Source organism: Macaca fascicularis, chromosome X (genome assembly GCF_037993035.2).
Source record: "Macaca fascicularis isolate 582-1 chromosome X, T2T-MFA8v1.1".
NCBI classification, from domain to species: Eukaryota; Metazoa; Chordata; class Mammalia; order Primates; family Cercopithecidae; genus Macaca; species Macaca fascicularis.
Window position 1 is genome coordinate 61,200,493 of NC_088395.1, and position 22,134 is coordinate 61,222,626.

Genomic DNA, 22,134 nt, shown 5'->3' on the forward strand with positions numbered 1-22,134 from the left:
GAGAAACTGCTTAGTGTTCTGTTAATTCATCTCACAGAGTTACATCTGTATTTCGTGGATCTCTTTGCTAGCCTTGTTTCTTTGGAATCTGAGAACAGATATTTCGGATCCCTTTGAAGACTATAGGGCCAAAGGAAATATCCACAGATAACAAAGAGAAAGAAGCTTTCTGAGAAACTTCTTTGTGTTCTGTGAAATCATCTCACAGAGTTACACCTTTCCCCTCAAGAAGCCTTTCGCTAAGACAGTTCTTGTGGAATTGGCAAAGTGATATTTGGAAGCCCATAGAGGGCTATGGTGAAAAAGGAAATATCCTCAGTTGAAATCTGGAAAGAAGCTTTCTGAGAAACTGCTCTGTCATGTGTGACTTCCATTCACAGAGTTACATCTGTATTTCGTGGATCTCTTTGCTAGCCTTATTTCTGTGGAATCTGAGAACAGATATTTCGGATCCCTTTGAAGACTATAGGGCCAAAGGAAATATCCACCGATAACAAAGAGAAAGAAGCTTTCTGAGAAACTTCTTTGTGTTCTGTGAAATCATCTCACAGAGTTACAGCTTTCCCCTCAAGAAGCCTTTCGCTAAGACAGTTCTTCTGGAATTGGCAAAGTGATATTTGGAGGCCCATAGAGGGCTATGGTGAAAAAGGAAATATCCTCAGATGAAATCTGGAAAGAAGCTTTCTGAGAAACTGCTTAGTGTTCTGTTAATTCATCTCACAGAGTTACATCTGTATTTCGTGCATCTCTTTGCTAGCCTTATTTCTGTGGAATCGGAGAACAGATATTTCGGATCCCTTTGAAGACTATAGAGCCAAAGGAAATATCCTCCGATAACCAAGAGAAAGAAGCTTTCTGATAAACTTCTTTGTGTTCTGTGAAATCATCTCACAGAGTTACAGCTTTCCCCTCAAGAAGCCTTTCGCTAAGACAGTTCTTGTGGAATTGGCAAAGTGATATTTGGAAGCCCATAGAGTGCTATGGTGAAAAAGGAAATATCCTCAGATGAAATCTGGAAAGAAGCTTTCTGAGAAACTGCTTAGTGTTCTGTTAATTCATCTCACAGAGTTACATCTGTATTTCGTGCATCTCTTTGCTAGCCTTATTTCTTTGGAATCTGAGAACAGATATTTCGGATCCCTTTGAAGACTATAGGGCCAAAGGAAATATCCTCCGATAACAAAGAGAAAGAAGCTTTCTGAGAAACTTCTTTGTGTTCTGTGAAATCATCTCACAGAGTTACAGCTTTCCCGTCAAGAAGCCTTTCGCTAAGACAGTTCTTGTGGAATTGGCAAAGTGATATTTGGAAGCACATAGAGGGCTATGGTGAAAAAGGAAATATCCTCAGATGAAATCTGGAAAGAAGCTTTCTGAGAAACTGCTCTGTGATGTGTGACTTCGACTCACAGAGTTACATCTCTATTTCGTGGATCCCTTTGCTAGCCTTATTTCTGTGGAATCTGAGAACAGATATTTCGGATCCCTTTGAAGACTATAGGGCCAAAGGAAATATCCTCCGATAACAAACAGAAAGAAGCCCTCTGAGAAACTTCCTTGTGTTCTGTGAGATCATCTCACAGAGTTACAGCTTTCCCCTCAAGAAGCCTTTCGCTAAGACACTTCTTGTGGAATTGGCAAAGTGATATTTGGAAGCCCATAGAGGGCTATGGTGAAAAAGGAAATATCCTCAGATGAAATCTGGAAAGAAGGTTTCTGAGAAACTGCTTAGTGTTCTGTTAATTCATCTCACAGAGTTACATCTGTATTTCGTGGATCTCTTTCCTAGCCTTGTTTCTTTGGAATCTGAGAACAGATATTTCGGATCCCTTTGAAGACTATAGGTCCAAATGAAATATCCACCGATAACAAAGAGAAAGAAGCTTTCTGAGAAACTTCTTTGTGTTCTGTGAAATCATCTCACAGAGTTACACCTTTCCCCTCAAGAAGCCCTTCGCTAAGACAGTTCTTGTGGAATTGGCAAAGTGATATTTGGAAGCCCATAGAGGGCCATGCTGAAAAAGGAAATATCCTCAGATGAAATCTGGAAAGAAGCTTTCTGAGAAACTGCTTAGTGTTCTGTTAATTCATCTCACAGAGTTACATCTGTATTTCGTGGATCTCTTTGCTAGCCTCATTTCTGTGGAATCTGAGAACAGATATTTCGGATCCCTTTGAAGACTATAGGGCCAAAGGAAATATCCTCCGATAACAAACAGAAAGAAGCTTTCTGAGAAACTTCTTTGTGTTCTGTGAAATCATCTCACAGAGTTACAGCTTTACCCTCAAGAAGCCTTTCGCTAAGACAGTTCTTGTGGAATTGGCAAAGTGATATTTGGAGGCCTATAGAGGGCTATGGTGAAAAAGGAAATATCCTCAGATGAAATCTGGAAAGAAGCTTTCTGAGAAACTGCTTAGTGTTCTGTTAATTCATCTCACAGAGTTACATCTGTATTTCGTGCATCTCTTTGCTAGCCTTATTTCTGTGGAATCTGAGAACAGATATTTCGGATCCCTTTGAAGACTATAGAGCCAAAGGAAATATCCTCCGATAACCAAGAGAAAGAAGCTTTGTGAGAAACTTCTTTGTATTCTGTGAAATCATCTCACAGAGTTACAGCTTTCCCCTCAAGAAGCCTTTCGCTAAGACAGTTCTTGTGGAATTCGCAAAGTGATATTTGGAAGCCCATAGAGGGCTATGGTGAAAATGGAAATATCCTCAGATGAAATCTGGAAAGAAGCTTTCTGAGAAACTGCTTAGTGTTCTGTTAATTCATCTGACAGAGTTACATCTGTATTTCGTGCATCTCTTTGCTAGCCTTATTTCTTTGGAATCTGAGAACAGATATTTCGGATCCCTTTGAAGACTATAGGGCCAAAGGAAATATCCTCCGATAGCAAAGAGAAATAAGCTTTCTGAGAAACTTCTTTGTGTTCTGTGAAATCATCTCACAGAGCTACAGCTTTCCCCTCAAGAAGCCTTTCGCTAAGACAGTTCTTGTGGAATTGGCAAAGTGATATTTGGAAGCACATAGAGGGCTATGGTGAAAAAGGAAATATCCTCGGATGAAATCTGGAAAGAAGCTTTCTGAGAAACTGCTCTGTGATGTGTGACTTCGACTCACAGAGTTACATCTGTATTTCGTGGATCTCTTTGCTAGCCTTATTTCTGTGGAATCTGAAAACAGATATTTCGGATCCCTTTGAAGACTATAGGGCCAAAGGAAATATCCTCCGATAACAAACAGAAAGAAGCCCTCTGAGAAACTTCTTTGTGTTCTGTGAAATCATCTCACAGAGTTACAGCTTTCCCCTCAAGAAGCCTTTCACTAAGACAGTTCTTGTGGAATTGGCAAAGTGATATTTGGAAGCCCATAGAAGGCTATGATGAAAAAGGAAATATCCTCAGATGAAATCTGGAAAGAAGCTTTCGGAGAAACTGCTTAGTGTTCTGTTAATTCATCTCACGGAGTTACATCTGTATCTCGTGGATCTCTTTGCTAGCCTTATTTCTTTGGAATCTGACAACAGATATTTCGGATACCTTTGAAGACTATAGGGCCAAAGGAAATATCCTCCGATAACAAACAGAAAGAAGCTTTCTGAGAAACTTCTTTGTGTTCTCTGAAATCATCTCACAGAGTTACAGCTTTCCCCTCAGGAAGCCTTTCGCTAAGACAGTTCTTGTGGAATTGGCAAAGTGATATTTGGAAGCCCATAGAAGGCTACGGTGAAAAAGGAAATATCCTCAGATGAAATCTGGAAAGAAGCTTTCTGAGAAACTGCTTAGTGTTCTGCTAATTCATCTCTCAGAGTTACATCTGTATTTCGTGCATCTCTTTGCTAGCCTTATTTCTGAGGAATCTGAGAACAGATATTTCGGATCCCTTTGAAGACTATAGGGCGAAAGGAAATATCCTCCGATAACAAAGAGAAAGAAGCTTTCTGAGATACTTCTTTTGGTTCCGTGAAATCATCTCACAGAGTTACAGCTTTCCACTCAAGAAGCCTTTCGCTAAGACAGTTCTTGTGGAATTGGCAAAGTGATATTTGGAAGCCCATAGAGGGCTATGGTGAAAAAGGAAATATCCTCAGATGAAATCTGGAAAGAAGCTTTCTGAGAAACTGCTTAGTGTTCTGTTAATTCATCTCACAGAGTTACATCTGTATTTCGTGGATCTCTTTGCTAGCCTTATTTCTGTGGAATCTGAGAACAGATATTTCGGATCCCTTTGAAGACTATAGGGCCAAAGGAAATATCCTCCGATAACAAAGAGAAAGAAGCTTTCTGAGAAACTTCTTTGTGTTCTGTGAAATCATCTCACAGAGTTACAGCTTTCCCCTCAAGAAGCCTTTCGCTAAGACAGTTCTTGTGGAATTGGCAAAGTGATATTTGGAAGCCCATAGAGGGCTATGGTGAAAAAGGAAATATCCTCAGATGAAATCTGGAAAGAAGCTTTCTGAGAAACTGCTCTGTGATGTGTGACTTCCACTCACAGAGTTACATCTGTATTTCGTGGATCTCTTTGCTAACCTTATTTCTGTGGAATCTGAGAACAGATATTTCGGATCCCTTTGAAGACTATAGGGCCAAAGGAAATATCCTCCGATAACAAACAGAAAGAAGCTTTCTGAGAAACTTCTTTGTGTTCTGTGAAATCATCTCGCAGAGTTACAGCTTTCCCCTCAAGAAGCCTTTCGCTAAGACAGTTCTTGTGGAATTGGCAAAGTGATATTTGGAAGCCCATAGAGGGCTATGGTGAAAAAGGAAATATCCTCAGATGAAATCTGGAAAGAAGCTTTCTGAGAAACTGCTTAGTGTTCTGTTAATTCATCTCACAGAGTTACATCTGTATTTCGTGGATCTCTTTGCTAGCCTTATTTCTGTGGAATCTGAGAACAGATATTTCGGATCCCTTTGAAGACTATAGGGTCAAAGGAAATATGCTCTGATAACAAACAAAGAAGCTTTTTGATAAACTTCTTTGTGTTCTGTGAAATCATCTCACAGAGTTACAGCTTTCCCCTCAAGAAGCCTTTCGCTAAGACAGTTCTTGTGGAATTGGCAAAGTGATATTTGGAAACCCATAGAGGACTATGGTGAAAAAGGAAATATCCTCAGATGAATTCTGGAAAGAAGCTTTCTGAGAAACTGCTTAGTGTTCTGTTAATTCATCTCACAGAGTTACATCTGTATTTCGTGCATCTCTTTGCTAGCCTTATTTCTTTGGAATCTGAGAACAGATATTTCGGATCCCTTTGAAGACTATAGGGCCAAAGGAAATATCCTCCGATAACAAACAGAAAGAAGCTTTCTGAGAAACTTCTTTGTGTTCTGTGAAATCATCTCACAGAGTTACAGCTTTCCCCTCAAGAAGCCTTTCGCTAAGACAGTTCTTGTGGAATTGGCAAAGTGATATTTGGAGGCCCATAGAGGGCTATGGTGAAAAAGGAAATATCCTCAGATGAAATCTGGAAAGAAGCTTTCTGAGAAACTGCTTAGTGTTCTGTTAATTCATCTCACAGAGTTACATCTGTATTTCGTGCATCTCTTTGCTAGCCTTATTTCTGTGGAATCTGAGAACAGATATTACGGATCTCTTTGAAGAGTATAGAGCCAAAGGAAATATCCTCCGATAACCAAGAGAAAGAAGCTTTCTGAGAAACTTCTTTGTGTTCTGTGAAATCATCTCACAGAGTTTACAGCTTTCCCCTCAAGAAGCCTTTCGCTAAGACAGTTCTTGTGGAATTGGCAAAGTGATATTTGGAAGCCCTTAGAGGGCTATGGTGAAAAAGGAAATATCCTCAGATGAAATCTGGAAAGAAGCTTTCTGAGAAACTGCTTAGTGTTCTGTTAATTCATCTGACAGAGTTACATCTGTATTTCGTGCATCTCTTTGCTAGCCTTATTTCTTTGGAATCTGAGAACAGATATTTCGGATCCCTTTGAAGACTATAGGGTCAAAGGAAATATCCTCCGATAACAAAGAGAAAGAAGCTTTCTGAAAAACTTCTTTGTGTTCTGTGAAATCATCTCACAGAGTTACAGCTTTCCCCTCAAGAAGCCTTTCGCTAAGACAGTTCTTGTGGAATTGGCAAAGTGATATTTGGAAGCCCATAGAAGGCTATGATGAAAAAGGAAATATCCTCAGATGAAATCTGGAAAGAAGCTTTCGGAGAAACTGCTTAGTGTTCTGTTAATTCATCTCACGGAGTTACATCTGTATCTCGTGGATTTCTTTGCTAGCCTTATTTCTTTGGAATCTGAGAACAGATATTTCGGATCCCTTTGAAGACTATAGGGCCAAAGGAAATATCCTCCGATAACAAACAGAAAGAAGCTTTCTGAGAAACTTCTTTGTGTTCTGTGAAATCATCTCACAGAGTTACAGCTTTCCCCTCAGGAAGCCTTTCGCTAAGACAGTTCTTGTGGAATTGGCAAAGTGATATTTGGAAGCCCATAGAGGGCTATGGTGAAAAAGGAAATATCCTCAGATGAAATCTGGAAAGAAGCTTTCTGAGAAACTGCTTAGTGTTCTGTTAATTCATCTCACAGAGTTACATCTGTATTTCGTGGATCTCTTTGCTAGCCTTATTTCTTTGGAATCTGAGAACAGATATTTCGGATCCCTTTGAAGACTATAGGGCCAAAGGAAATATCCTCCGATAACAAAGAGAAAGAAGCTTTCTGAGAAACTTCTTTGTGTTCTGTGAAATCATCTCACAGAGTTACAGCTTTCCCCTCAAGAAGCCTTTCGCTAAGACAGTTCTTGTGGCATTGGCAAAGTGATATTTGGAAGCCCATAGAGGGCTATGGTGAAAAAGGAAATATCCTCAGATGAAATCTGGAAAGAAGCTTTCTGAGAAACTGCTCTGTGATGTGTGACTTCCACTCACAGAGTTACATCTGTATTTCGTGGATCTCTTTGCTAACCTTATTTCTGTGGAATCTGAGAACAGATATTTCGGATCCCTTTGAATACTATAGGGCCAAAGGAAATTTCCTCCGATAACAAACAGAAAGAAGCTTTCTGAGAAACTTCTTTGTGTTCTGTGAAATCATCTCGCAGAGTTACAGCTTTCCCCTCAAGAAGCCTTTCGCTAAGACAGTTCTTGTGGAATTGGCAAAGTGATATTTGGAAGCCCATAGAGGGCTATGGTGAAAAAGGAAATATCCTCAGATGAAATCTGGAAAGAAGCTTTCTGAGAAACTGCTTAGTGTTCTGTTAATTCATCTCACAGAGTTACATCTATATTTCGTGGATCTCTTTGATAGCCTTATTTCTGTGGAATCTGAGAACAGATATTTCGGATCCCTTTGAAGACTATAGGGTCAAAGGAAATATGCTCTGATAACAAACAAAGAAGCTTTGTGAGAAACTTCTTTGTGTTCTGTGAAATCATCTCACAGAGTTACAGCTTTCCCCTCAAGAAGCCTTTCGCTAAGACAGTTCTTGTGGAATTGGCAAAGTGATATTTGGAAGCCCATAGAGGGCTATGGTGAAAAAGGAAATATCCTCAGATGAAATCTGGAAAGAAGGTTTCTGAGAAACTGCTTAGTGTTCTGTTAATTCATCTCACAGAGTTACATCTGTATTTCGTGGATCTCTTTGCTAGCCTTGTTTCTTTGGAATCTGAGAACAGATATTTCGGATCCCTTTGAAGACTATAGGGCCAAAGGAAATATCCTCCGATAACAAAGAGAAAGAAGCTTTCTGAGAAACTTCTTTGTGTTCTGTGAAATCATCTCACAGAGTTACAGCTTTCCCGTCAAGAAGCCTTTCGCTAAGACAGTTCTTGTGGAATTGGCAAAGTGATATTTGGAAGCACATAGAGGGCTATGGTGAAAAAGGAAATATCCTCAGATGAAATCTGGAAAGAAGCTTTCTGAGAAACTGCTCTGTGATGTGTGACTTCGACTCACAGAGTTACATCTCTATTTCGTGGATCTCTTTGCTAGCCTTATTTCTGTGGAATCTGAGAACAGATATTTCGGATCCCTTTGAAGACTATAGGGCCAAAGGAAATATCCTCCGATAACAAACAGAAAGAAGCCCTCTGAGAAACTTCCTTGTGTTCTGTGAGATCATCTCACAGAGTTACAGCTTTCCCCTCAAGAAGCCTTTCGCTAAGACACTTCTTGTGGAATTGGCAAAGTGATATTTGGAAGCCCATAGAGGGCTATGGTGAAAAAGGAAATATCCTCAGATGAAATCTGGAAAGAAGGTTTCTGAGAAACTGCTTAGTGTTCTGTTAATTCATCTCACAGAGTTACATCTGTATTTCGTGGATCTCTTTGCTAGCCTTGTTTCTTTGGAATCTGAGAACAGATATTTCGGAACCCTTTGAAGACTATAGGTCCAAAGGAAATATCCACCGATAACAAAGAGAAAGAAGCTTTCTGAGAAACTTCTTTGTGTTCTGTGAAATCATCTCACAGAGTTACACCTTTCCCCTCAAGAAGCCCTTCGCTAAGACAGTTCTTGTGGAATTGGCAAAGTGATATTTGGAAGCCCATAGAGGGCCATGGTGAAAAAGGAAATATCCTCAGATGAAATCTGGAAAGAAGCTTTCTGAGAAACTGCTTAGTGTTCTGTTAATTCATCTCACAGAGTTACATCTGTATTTCGTGGATCTCTTTGCTAGCCTTATTTCTGTGGAATCTGAGAACAGATATTTCGGATCCCTTTGAAGACTATAGGGCCAAAGGAAATATCCTCCGATAACAAACAGAAAGAAGCTTTCTGAGAAACTTCTTTGTGTTCTGTGAAATCATCTCACAGAGTTACAGCTTTCCCCTCAAGAAGCCTTTCGCTAAGACAGTTCTTGTGGAATTGGCAATGTGATATTTGGAGGCCTATAGAGGGCTATGGTGAAAAAGGAAATATCCTCAGATGAAATCTGGAAAGAAGCTTTCTGAGAAACTGCTTAGTGTTCTGTTAATTCATCTCACAGAGTTACATCTGTATTTCGTGGATCTCTTTGCTAGCCTTATTTCTGTGGAATCTGAGAAGAGATATTTCGGATCCCTTTGAAGACTATAGGGTCAAAGGAAATATGCTCTGATAACAAACAAAGAAGCTTTCTGATAAACTTCTTTGTGTTCTGTGAAATCATCTCTCAGAGTTACAGCTTTCCCCTCAAGAAGCCTTTCGCTAAGACAGTTCTTGTGGAATTGGCAAAGTGATATTTGGAAACCCATAGAGGACTATGGTGAAAAAGGAAATATCCTCAGATGAATTCTGGAAAGAAGCTTTCTGAGAAACTGCTTAGTGTTCTGTTAATTCATCTCACAGAGTTACATCTGTATTTCGTGCATCTCTTTGCTAGCCTTATTTCTTTGGAATCTGAGAACAGATATTTCGGATCCCTTTGAAGACTATAGGGCCAAAGGAAATATCCTCCGATAACAAACAGAAAGAAGCTTTCTGAGAAACTTCTTTGTGTTCTGTGAAATCATCTCACAGAGTTACAGCTTTCCCCTCAAGAAGCCTTTCGCTAAGACAGTTCTTGTGGAATTGGCAAAGTGATATTTGGAGGCCCATAGAGGGCTATGGTGAAAAAGGAAATATCCTCAGATGAAATCTGGAAAGAAGCTTTCTGAGAAACTGCTTAGTGTTCTGTTAATTCATCTCACAGAGTTACATCTGTATTTCGTGCATCTCTTTGCTAGCCTTATTTCTGTGGAATCTGAGAACAGATATTACGGATCCCTTTGAAGAATATAGAGCCAAAGGAAATATCCTCCGATAACCAAGAGAAAGAAGCTTTCTGAGAAACTTCTTTGTGTTCTGTGAAATCATCTCACAGAGTTACAGCTTTCCCCTCAAGAAGCCTTTCGCTAAGACAGTTCTTGTGGAATTGGCAAAGTGATATTTGGAAGCCCTTAGAGGGCTATGGTGAAAAAGGAAATATCCTCAGATGAAATCTGGAAAGAAGCTTTCTGAGAAACTGCTTAGTGTTCTGTTAATTCATCTGACAGAGTTACATCTGTATTTCGTGCATCTCTTTGCTAGCCTTATTTCTTTGGAATCTGAGAACAGATATTTCGGATCCCTTTGAAGACTATAGGGCCAAAGGAAATATCCTCCGATAACAAAGAGAAAGAAGCTTTCTGAGAAACTTCTTTGTGTTCTGTGAAATCATCTCACAGAGCTACAGCTTTCCCCTCAAGAAGCCTTTCGCTGAGACAGTTATTGTGGAATTGGCAAAGTGATATTTGGAAGCACATAGAGGGCTATGATGAAAAAGGAAATATCCTCAGATGAAATCTGGAAAGAAGCTTTCTGAGAAAGTGCTCTGTGATGTGTGACTTCGACTCACAGAGTTACATCTCTATTTCGTGGATCTCTTTGCTAGCCTTATTTCTGTGGAATCTGAGAACAGATATTTCGGATCCCTTTGAAGACTATAGGGCCAAAGGAAATATCCTCCGATAACAAACAGAAAGAAGCCCTCTGAGAAACTTCCTTGTGTTCTGCGAGATCATCTCACAGAGTTACAGCTTTCCCCTCAAGAAGCCTTTCGCTAAGACTGTTCTTGTGGAATTGGCAAAGTGATATTTGGAAGCCCATAGAGGGCTATGGTGAAAAAGGAAATATCCTCAGATGAAATCTGGAAAGAAGGTTTCTGAGAAACTGCTTAGTGTTCTGTTAATTCATCTCACAGAGTTACATCTGTATTTCGTGGATCTCTTTGCTAGCCTTGTTTCTTTGGAATCTGAGAACAGATATTTCGGATCCCTTTGAAGACTATAGGGCCAAAGGAAATATCCACCGATAACAAAGAGAAAGAAGCTTTCTGAGAAACTTCTTTGTGTTCTGTGAAATCATCTCACAGAGTTACACCTTTCCCCTCAAGAAGCCTTTCGCTAAGACAGTTCTTGTGGAATTGGCAAAGTGATATTTGGAAGCCCATAGAGGGCTATGGTGAAAAAGGAAATATCCTCAGATGAAATCTGGAAAGAAGGTTTCTGAGAAACTGCTTAGTGTTCTGTTAATTCATCTCACAGTGTTACATCTGTATTTCGTGGATCTCTTTGCTAGCCTTATTTCTGTGGAATCTGAGAACAGATATTTCGGATCCCTTTGAAGACTATAGGGCCAAAGGAAATATCCACCGATAACAAAGAGAAAGAAGCTTTCTGAGAAACTTCTTTGTGTTCTGTGAAATCATCTCACAGAGTTACAGCTTTCCCCTCAAGAAGCCTTTCGCTAAGACAGTTCTTGTGGAATTGGCAGAGTGATATTTGGAGGCCCATAGAGGGCTATGGTGAAAAAGGAAATATCCTCAGATGAAATCTGGAAAGAAGCTTTCTGAGAAACTGCTTAGTGTTCTGTTAATTCATCTCTCAGAGTTACATCTGTATTTCGTGCATCTCTTTGCTAGCCTTATTTCTGTGGAATCGGAGAACTGATATTTCGGATCCCTTTGAAGACTATAGAGCCAAAGGAAATATCCTCCGATAACCAAGAGAAAGAAGCTTTCTGATAAACTTCTTTGTGTTCTGTGAAATCATCTCACAGAGTTACAGCTTTCCCCTCAAGAAGCCTTTCGCTAAGACAGTTCTTGTGGAATTGGCAAAGTGATATTTGGAAGCCCTTAGAGGGCTATGGTGAAAAAGGAAATATCCTCAGATGAAATCTGGAAAGAAGCTTTCTGAGAAACTGCTTAGTGTTCTGTTAATTCATCTGACAGAGTTACATCTGTATTTCGTGCATCTCTTTGCTAGCCGTATTTCTTTGGAATCTGAGAACAGATATTTCGGATCCCTTTGAAGACTATAGGGCCAAAGGAAATAACCTCCGATAACAAAGAGAAAGAAGCTTTCTGAGAAACTTCTTTGTGTTCTGTGAAATCATCTCACAGAGTTACAGCTTTCCCGTCAAGAAGCCTTTCGCTAAGACAGTTCTTGTGGAATTGGCAAAGTGATATTTGGAAGCACATAGAGGGCTATGGTGAAAAAGGAAATATCCTCAGATGAAATCTGGAAAGAAGCTTTCTGAGAAACTGCTCTGTGATGTGTGACTTCGACTCACAGAGTTACATCTCTATTTCGTGGATCTCTTTGCTAGCCTTATTTCTGTGGAATCTGAGAACAGATATTTCGGATCCCTTTGAAGACTATAGGGCCAAAGGAAATATCCTCCGATAACAAACAGAAAGAAGCCCTCTGAGAAACTTCCTTGTGTTCTGTGAGATCATCTCACAGAGTTACAGCTTTCCCCTCAAGAAGCCTTTCGCTAAGACACTTCTTGTGGAATTGGCAAAGTGATATTTGGAAGCCCATAGAGGGCTATGGTGAAAAAGGAAATATCCTCAGATGAAATCTGGAAAGAAGGTTTCTGAGAAACTGCTTAGTGTTCTGTTAATTCATCTCACAGAGTTACATCTGTATTTCGTGGATCTCTTTCCTAGCCTTGTTTCTTTGGAATCTGAGAACAGATATTTCGGATCCCTTTGAAGACTATAGGTCCAAAGGAAATATCCACCGATAACAAAGAGAAAGAAGCTTTCTGAGAAACTTCTTTGTGTTCTGTGAAATCATCTCACAGAGTTACACCTTTCCCCTCAAGAAGCCCTTCGCTAAGACAGTTCTTGTGGAATTGGCAAAGTGATATTTGGAAGCCCATAGAGGGCCATGGTGAAAAAGGAAATATCCTCAGATGAAATCTGGAAAGAAGCTTTCTGAGAAACTGCTTAGTGTTCTGTTAATTCATCTCACAGAGTTACATCTGTATTTCGTGGATCTCTTTGCTAGCCTTATTTCTGTGGAATCTGAGAACAGATATTTCGGATCCCTTTGAAGACTATAGGGCCAAAGGAAATATCCTCCGATAACAAACAGAAAGAAGCTTTCTGAGAAACTTCTTTGTGTTCTGTGAAATCATCTCACAGAGTTACAGCTTTCCCCTCAAGAAGCCTTTCGCTAAGACAGTTCTTGTGGAATTGGCAAAGTGATATTTGGAGGCCTATAGAGGGCTATGGTGAAAAAGGAAATATCCTCAGATGAAATCTGGAAAGAAGCTTTCTGAGAAACTGCTTAGTGTTCTGTTAATTCATCTCACAGAGTTACATCTGTATTTCGTGCATCTCTTTGCTAGCCTTATTTCTGTGGAATCTGAGAACAGATATTTCGGATCCCTTTGAAGACTATAGAGCCAAAGGAAATATCCTCCGATAACCAAGAGAAAGAAGCTTTCTGAGAAACTTCTTTGTGTTCTGTGAAATCATCTCACAGAGTTACAGCTTTCCCCTCAAGAAGCCTTTCGCTAAGACAGTTCTTGTGGAATTCGCAAAGTGATATTTGGAAGCCCATAGAGGGCTATGGTGAAAATGGAAATATCCTCAGATGAAATCTGGAAAGAAGCTTTCTGAGAAACTGCTTAGTGTTCTGTTAATTCATCTGACAGAGTTACATCTGTATTTCGTGCATCTCTTTGCTAGCCTTATTTCTTTGGAATCTGAGAACAGATATTTCGGATCCCTTTGAAGACTATAGGGCCAAAGGAAATATCCTCCGATAGCAAAGAGAAAGAAGCTTTCTGAGAAACTTCTTTGTGTTCTGTGAAATCATCTCACAGAGCTACAGCTTTCCCCTCAAGAAGCCTTTCGCTAAGACAGTTCTTGTGGAATTGGCAAAGTGATATTTGGAAGCACATAGAGGGCTATGGTGAAAAAGGAAATATCCTCGGATGAAATCTGGAAAGAAGCTTTCTGAGAAACTGCTTAGTGTTCTGTTAATTCATCTCACAGAGTTACATCTGTATTTCGTGGATCTCTTTGCTAGCCTTATTTCTGTGGAATCTGAGAAGAGATATTTCGGATCCCTTTGAAGACTATAGGGTCAAAGGAAATATGCTCTGATAACAAACAAAGAAGCTTTCTGATAAACTTCTTTGTGTTCTGTGAAATCATCTCACAGAGTTACAGCTTTCCCCTCAAGAAGCCTTTCGCTAAGACAGTTCTTGTGGAATTGGCAAAGTGATATTTGGAAACCCATAGAGGACTATGGTGAAAAAGGAAATATCCTCAGATGAATTCTGGAAAGAAGCTTTCTGAGAAACTGCTTAGTGTTCTGTTAATTCATCTCACAGAGTTACATCTGTATTTCGTGCATCTCTTTGCTAGCCTTATTTCTTTGGAATCTGAGAACAGATATTTCGGATCCCTTTGAAGACTATAGGGCCAAAGGAAATATCCTCCGATAACAAACAGAAAGAAGCTTTCTGAGAAACTTCTTTGTGTTCTGTGAAATCATCTCACAGAGTTACAGCTTTCCCCTCAAGAAGCCTTTCGCTAAGACAGTTCTTGTGGAATTGGCAAAGTGATATTTGGAGGCCCATAGAGGGCTATGGTGAAAAAGGAAATATCCTCAGATGAAATCTGGAAAGAAGCTTTCTGAGAAACTGCTTAGTGTTCTGTTAATTCATCTCACAGAGTTACATCTGTATTTCGTGCATCTCTTTGCTAGCCTTATTTCTGTGGATTCTGAGAACAGATATTACGGATCCCTTTGAAGAATATAGAGCCAAAGGAAATATCCTCCGATAACCAAGAGAAAGAAGCTTTCTGAGAAACTTCTTTGTGTTCTGTGAAATCATCTCACAGAGTTACAGCTTTCCCCTCAAGAAGCCTTTCGCTAAGACAGTTCTTGTGGAATTGGCAAAGTGATATTTGGAAGCCCTTAGAGGGCTATGGTGAAAAAGGAAATATCCTCAGATGAAATCTGGAAAGAAGCTTTCTGAGAAACTGCTTAGTGTTCTGTTAATTCATCTGACAGAGTTACATCTGTATTTCGTGCATCTCTTTGCTAGCCTTATTTCTTTGGAATCTGAGAACAGATATTTCGGATCCCTTTGAAGACTATAGGGCCAAAGGAAATATCCTCCGATAACAAAGAGAAAGAAGCTTTCTGAGAAACTTCTTTGTGTTCTGTGAAATCATCTCACAGAGCTACAGCTTTCCCCTCAAGAAGCCTTTCGCTGAGACAGTTATTGTGGAATTGGCAAAGTGATATTTGGAAGCACATAGAGGGCTATGATGAAAAAGGAAATATCCTCAGATGAAATCTGGAAAGAAGCTTTCTGAGAAAGTGCTCTGTGGTGTGTGACTTCGACTCACAGAGTTACATCTCTATTTCGTGGATCTCTTTGCTAGCCTTATTTCTGTGGAATCTGAGAACAGATATTTCGGATCCCTTTGAAGACTATAGGGCCAAAGGAAATATCCTCCGATAACAAACAGAAAGAAGCCCTCTGAGAAACTTCCTTGTGTTCTGCGAGATCATCTCACAGAGTTACAGCTTTCCCCTCAAGAAGCCTTTCGCTAAGACTGTTCTTGTGGAATTGGCAAAGTGATATTTGGAAGCCCATAGAGGGCTATGGTGAAAAAGGAAATATCCTCAGATGAAATCTGGAAAGAAGGTTTCTGAGAAACTGCTTAGTGTTCTGTTAATTCATCTCACAGAGTTACATCTGTATTTCGTGGATCTCTTTGCTAGCCTTGTTTCTTTGGAATCTGAGAACAGATATTTCGGATCCCTTTGAAGACTATAGGGCCAAAGGAAATATCCACCGATAACAAAGAGAAAGAAGCTTTCTGAGAAACTTCTTTGTGTTCTGTGAAATCATCTCACAGAGTTACACCTTTCCCCTCAAGAAGCCTTTCGCTAAGACAGTTCTTGTGGAATTGGCAAAGTGATATTTGGAAGCCCATAGAGGGCTATGGTGAAAAAGGAAATATCCTCAGATGAAATCTGGAAAGAAGGTTTCTGAGAAACTGCTTAGTGTTCTGTTAATTCATCTCACAGAGTTACATCTGTATTTCGTGGATCTCTTTGCTAGCCTTATTTCTGTGGAATCTGAGAACAGATATTTCGGATCCCTTTGAAGACTATAGGGCCAAAGGAAATATCCACCGATAACAAAGAGAAAGAAGCTTTCTGAGAAACTTCTTTGTGTTCTGTGAAATCATCTCACAGAGTTACAGCTTTCCCCTCAAGAAGCCTTTCGCTAAGACAGTTCTTGTGGAATTGGCAGAGTGATATTTGGAGGCCCATAGAGGGCTATGGTGAAAAAGGAAATATCCTCAGATGAAATCTGGAAAGAAGCTTTCTGAGAAACTGCTTAGTGTTCTGTTAATTCATCTCTCAGAGTTACATCTGTATTTCGTGCATCTCTTTGCTAGCCTTATTTCTGTGGAATCGGAGAACTGATATTTCGGATCCCTTTGAAGACTATAGAGCCAAAGGAAATATCCTCCGATAACCAAGAGAAAGAAGCTTTCTGATAAACTTCTTTGTGTTCTGTGAAATCATCTCACAGAGTTACAGCTTTCCCCTCAAGAAGCCTTTCGCTAAGACAGTTCTTGTGGAATTGGCAAAGTGATATTTGGAAGCCCTTAGAGGGCTATGGTGAAAAAGGAAATATCCTCAGATGAAATCTGGAAAGAAGCTTTCTGAGAAACTGCTTAGTGTTCTGTTAATTCATCTGACAGAGTTACATCTGTATTTCGTGCATCTCTTTGCTAGCCGTATTTCTTTGGAATCTGAGAACAGATATTTCGGATCCCTTTGAAGACTATAGGGCCAAAGGAAATATCCTCCGATAACAAAGAGAAAGAAGCTTTCTGAGAAACTTCTTTGTGTTCTGTGAAATCATCTCACAGAGTTACAGCTTTCCCGTCAAGAAGCCTTTCGCTAAGACAGTTCTTGTGGAATTGGCAAAGTGATATTTGGAAGCACATAGAGGGCTATGGTGAAAAAGGAAATATCCTCAGATGAAATCTGGAAAGAAGCTATCTGAGAAACTGCTCTGTGATGTGTGACTTCGACTCACAGAGTTACATCTCTATTTCGTGGATCTCTTTGCTAACCTTATTTCTGTGGAATCTGAGAACAGATATTTCGGATCCCTTTGAAGACTATAGGGCCAAAGGAAATATCCTCCGATAACAAACAGAAAGAAGCCCTCTGAGAAACTTCCTTGAGTTCTGTGAGATCATCTCACAGAGTTACAGCTTTCCCCTCAAGAAGCCTTTCGCTAAGACACTTCTTGTGGAATTGGCAAAGTGATATTTGGAAGCCCATAGAGGGCTATGGTGAAAAAGGAAATATCCTCAGATGAAATCTGGAAAGAAGGTTTCTGAGAAACTGCTTAGTGTTCTGTTAATTCATCTCACAGAGTTACATCTGTATTTCGTGGATCTCTTTCCTAGCCTTGTTTCTTTGGAATCTGAGAACAGATATTTCGGATCCCTTTGAAGACTATAGGTCCAAAGGAAATATCCACCGATAACAAAGAGAAAGAAGCTTTCTGAGAAACTTCTTTGTGTTCTGTGAAATCATCTCACAGAGTTACACCTTTCCCCTCAAGAAGCCCTTCGCTAAGACAGTTCTTGTGGAATTGGCAAAGTGATATTTGGAAGCCCATAGAGGGCCATGGTGAAAAAGGAAATATCCTCAGATGAAATCTGGAAAGAAGCTTTCTGAGAAACTGCTTAGTGTTCTGATAATTCATCTCACAGAGTTACATCTGTATTTCGTGGATCTCTTTGCTAGCCTTATTTCTGTGGAATCTGAGAACAGATATTTCGGATCCCTTTGAAGACTATAGGGCCAAAGGAAATATCCTCCGATAACAAACAGAAAGAAGCTTTCTGAGAAACTTCTTTGTGTTCTGTGAAATCATCTCACAGAGTTACAGCTTTCCCCTCAAGAAGCCTTTCGCTAAGACAGTTCTTGTGGAATTGGCAAAGGGATATTTGTAGGCCTATAGAGGGCTATGGTGAAAAAGGAAATATCCTCAGATGAAATCTGGAAAGAAGCTTTCTGAGAAACTGCTTAGTGTTCTGTTAATTCATCTCACAGAGTTACATCTGTATTTCGTGCATCTCTTTGCTAGCCTTATTTCTGTGGAATCTGAGAACAGATATTTCGGATCCCTTTGAAGACTATAGAGCCAAAGGAAATATCCTCCGATAACCAAGAGAAAGAAGCTTTCTGAGAAACTTCTTTGTGTTCTGTGAAATCATCTCACAGAGTTACAGCTTTCCCCTCAAGAAGCCTTTCGCTAAGACAGTTCTTGTGGAATTCGCAAAGTGATATTTGGAAGCCCATAGAGGGCTATGGTGAAAATGGAAATATCCTCAGATGAAATCTGGAAAGAAGCTTTCTGAGAAACTGCTTAGTGTTCTGTTAATTCATCTGACAGAGTTACATCTGTATTTCGTGCATCTCTTTGCTAGCCTTATTTCTTTGGAATCTGAGAACAGATATTTCGGATCCCTTTGAAGACTATAGGGCCAAAGGAAATATCCTCCGATAGCAAAGAGAAAGAAGCTTTCTGAGAAACTTCTTTGTGTTCTGTGAAATCATCTCACAGAGCTACAGCTTTCCCCTCAAGAAGCCTTTCGCTAAGACAGTTCTTGTGGAATTGGCAAAGTGATATTTGGAAGCACATAGAGGGCTATGGTGAAAAAGGAAATATCCTCGGATGAAATCTGGAAAGAAGCTTTCTGAGAAACTGCTCTGTGATGTGTGACTTCGACTCACAGAGTTACATCTCTATTTCGTGGATCTCTTTGCTAGCCTTATTTCTGTGGAATCTGAAAACAGATATTTCGGATCCCTTTGAAGACTATAGGGCCAAAGGAAATATCCTCCGATAACAAACAGAAAGAAGCCCTCTGAGAAACTTCTTTGTGTTCTGTGAAATCATCTCACAGAGTTACAGCTTTCCCCTCAAGAAGCCTTTCGCTAAGACAGTTCTTGTGGAATTGGCAAAGTGATATTTGGAAGCCCATAGAAGGCTATGATGAAAAAGGAAATATCCTCAGATGAAATCTGGAAAGAAGCTTTCGGAGAAACTGCTTAGTGTTCTGTTAATTCATCTCACGGAGTTACATCTGTATCTCGTGGATCTCTTTGCTAGCCTTATTTCTTTGGAATCTGACAACAGATATTTCGGATACCTTTAAAGACTATAGGGCCAAAGGAAATATCCTCCGATAACAAACAGAAAGAAGCTTTCTGAGAAACTTCTTTGTGTTCTCTGAAATCATCTCACAGAGTTACAGCTTTCCCCTCAGGAAACCTTTCGCTAAGACAGTTCTTGTGGAATTGGCAAAGTGATATTTGGAAGCCCATAGAGGGCTACGGTGAAAAAGGAAATATCCTCAGATGAAATCTGGAAAGAAGCTTTCTGAGAAACTGCTTAGTGTTCTGCTAATTCATCTCTCAGAGTTACATCTGTATTTCGTGCATCTCTTTGCTAGCCTTATTTCTGAGGAATCTGAGAACAGATATTTCGGATCCCTTTGAAGACTATAGGGCGAAAGGAAATATCCTCCGATAACAAAGAGAAAGAAGCTTTCTGAGATACTTCTTTTGGTTCCGTGAAATCATCTCACAGAGTTACAGCTTTCCCCTCAAGAAGCCTTTCGCTAAGACAGTTCTTGTGGAATTGGCAAAGTGATATTTGGAAGCCCATAGAGGGCTATGGTGAAAAAGGAAATATCCTCAGATGAAATCTGGAAAGAAGCTTTCTGAGAAACTGCTTAGTGTTCTGTTAATTCATCTCACAGAGTTACATCTGTATTTCGTGGATCTCTTTGCTAGCCTTATTTCTGTGGAATCTGAGAACAGATATTTCGGATCCCTTTGAAGACTATAGGGCCAAAGGAAATATCCTCCGATAACAAAGAGAAAGAAGCTTTCTGAGAAACTTCTTTGTGTTCTGTGAAATCATCTCACAGAGTTACAGCTTTCCCCTCAAGAAGCCTTTCGCTAAGACAGTTCTTGTGGAATTGGCAAAGTGATATTTGGAAGCCCATAGAGGGCTATGGTGAAAAAGGAAATATCCTCAGATGAAATCTGGAAAGAAGCTTTCTGAGAAACTGCTCTGTGATGTGTGACTTCCACTCACAGAGTTACATCTGTATTTCGTGGATCTCTTTGCTAACCTTATTTCTGTGGAATCTGAGAACAGATATTTCGGATCCCTTTGAAGACTATAGGGCCAAAGGAAATATCCTCCGATAACAAACAGAAAGAAGCTTTCTGAGAAATTTCTTTGTGTTCTGTGAAATCATCTCGCAGAGTTACAGCTTTCCCCTCAAGAAGCCTTTCGCTAAGACAGTTCTTGTGGAATTGGCAAAGTGATATTTGGAAGCCCATAGAGGGCTATGGTGAAAAAGGAAATATCCTCAGATGAAATCTGGAAAGAAGCTTTCTGAGAAACTGCTTAGTGTTCTGTTAATTCATCTCACAGAGTTACATCTGTATTTCGTGGATCTCTTTGCTAGCCTTATTTCTGTGGAATCTGAGAACAGATATTTCGGATCCCTTTGAAGACTATAGGGTCAAAGGAAATATGCTCTGATAACAAACAAAGAAGCTTTCTGATAAACTTCTTTGTGTTCTGTGAAATCATCTCACAGAGTTACAGCTTTCCCCTCAAGAAGCCTTTCGCTAAGACAGTTCTTGTGGAATTGGCAAAGTGATATTTGGAAACCCATAGAGGACTATGGTGAAAAAGGAAATATCCTCAGATGAATTCTGGAAAGAAGCTTTCTGAGAAACTGCTTAGTGTTCTGTTAATTCATCTCACAGAGTTACATCTGTATTTCGTGCATCTCTTTGCTAGCCTTATTTCTTTGGAATCTGAGAACAGATATTTCGGATCCCTTTGAAGACTATAGGGCCAAAGGAAATATCCTCCGATAGCAAAGAGAAAGAAGCTTTCTGAGAAACTTCTTTGTGTTCTGTGAAATCATCTCACAGAGCTACAGCTTTCCCCTCAAGAAGCCTTTCGCTAAGACAGTTATTGTGGAATTGGCAAAGTGATATTTGGAAGCACATAGAGGGCTATGATGAAAAAGGAAATATCCTCAGATGAAATCTGGAAAGAAGCTTTCTGAGAAACTGCTCTGTGATGTGTGACTTCGACTCACAGAGTTACATCTCTATTTCGTGGATCTCTTTGCTAGCCTTATTTCTGTGGAATCTGAGAACAGATATTTCGGATCGCTTTGAAGACTATAGGGCCAAAGGAAATATCCTCCGATAACAAACAGAAAGAAGCCCTCTGAGAAACTTCCTTGTGTTCTGCGAGATCATCTCACAGAGTTACAGATTTCCCCTCAAGAAGCCTTTCGCTAAGACTGTTCTTGTGGAATTGGCAAAGTGATATTTGGAAGCCCATAGAGGGCTATGGTGAAAAAGGAAATATCCTCAGATGAAATCTGGAAAGAAGGTTTCTGAGAAACTGCTTAGTGTTCTGTTAATTCATCTCACAGAGTTACATCTGTATTTCGTGGATCTCTTTGCTAGCCTTGTTTCTTTGGAATCTGAGAACAGATATTTCGGATCCCTATGAAGACTATAGGGCCAAAGGAAATATCCACCGATAACAAAGAGAAAGAAGCTTTCTGAGAAACTTCTTTGTGTTCTGTGAAATCATCTCACAGAGTTACACCTTTCCCCTCAAGAAGCCTTTCGCTAAGACAGTTCTTGTGGAATTGGCAAAGAGATATTTGGAAGCCCATAGAGGGCTATGGTGAAAAAGGAAATATCCTCAGATGAAATCTGGAAAGAAGGTTTCTGAGAAACTGCTTAGTGTTCTGTTAATTCATCTCACAGAGTTACATCTGTATTTCGTGGATCTCTTTGCTAGCCTTATTTCTGTGGAAGCTGAGAACAGATATTTCGGATCCCTTTGAAGACTATAGGGCCAAAGGAAATATCCACCGATAACAAAGAGAAAGAAGCTTTCTGAGAAACTTCTTTGTGTTCTGTGAAATCATCTCACAGAGTTACAGCTTTCCCCTCAAGAAGCCTTTCGCTAAGACAGTTCTTGTGGAATTCGCAAAGTGATATTTGGAGGCCCATAGAGGGCTATGGTGAAAAAGGAAATATCCTCAAATGAAATCTGGAAAGAAGCTTTCTGAGAAACTGCTTAGTGTTCTGTTAATTCATCTCACAGAGTTACATCTGTATTTCGTGCATCTCTTTGCTAGCCTTATTTCTGTGGAATCTGAGAAGAGATATTTCGGATCCCTTTGAAGACTATAGGGTCAAAGGAAATATGCTCTGATAACAAACAAAGAAGCTTTCTGATAAACTTCTTTGTGTTCTGT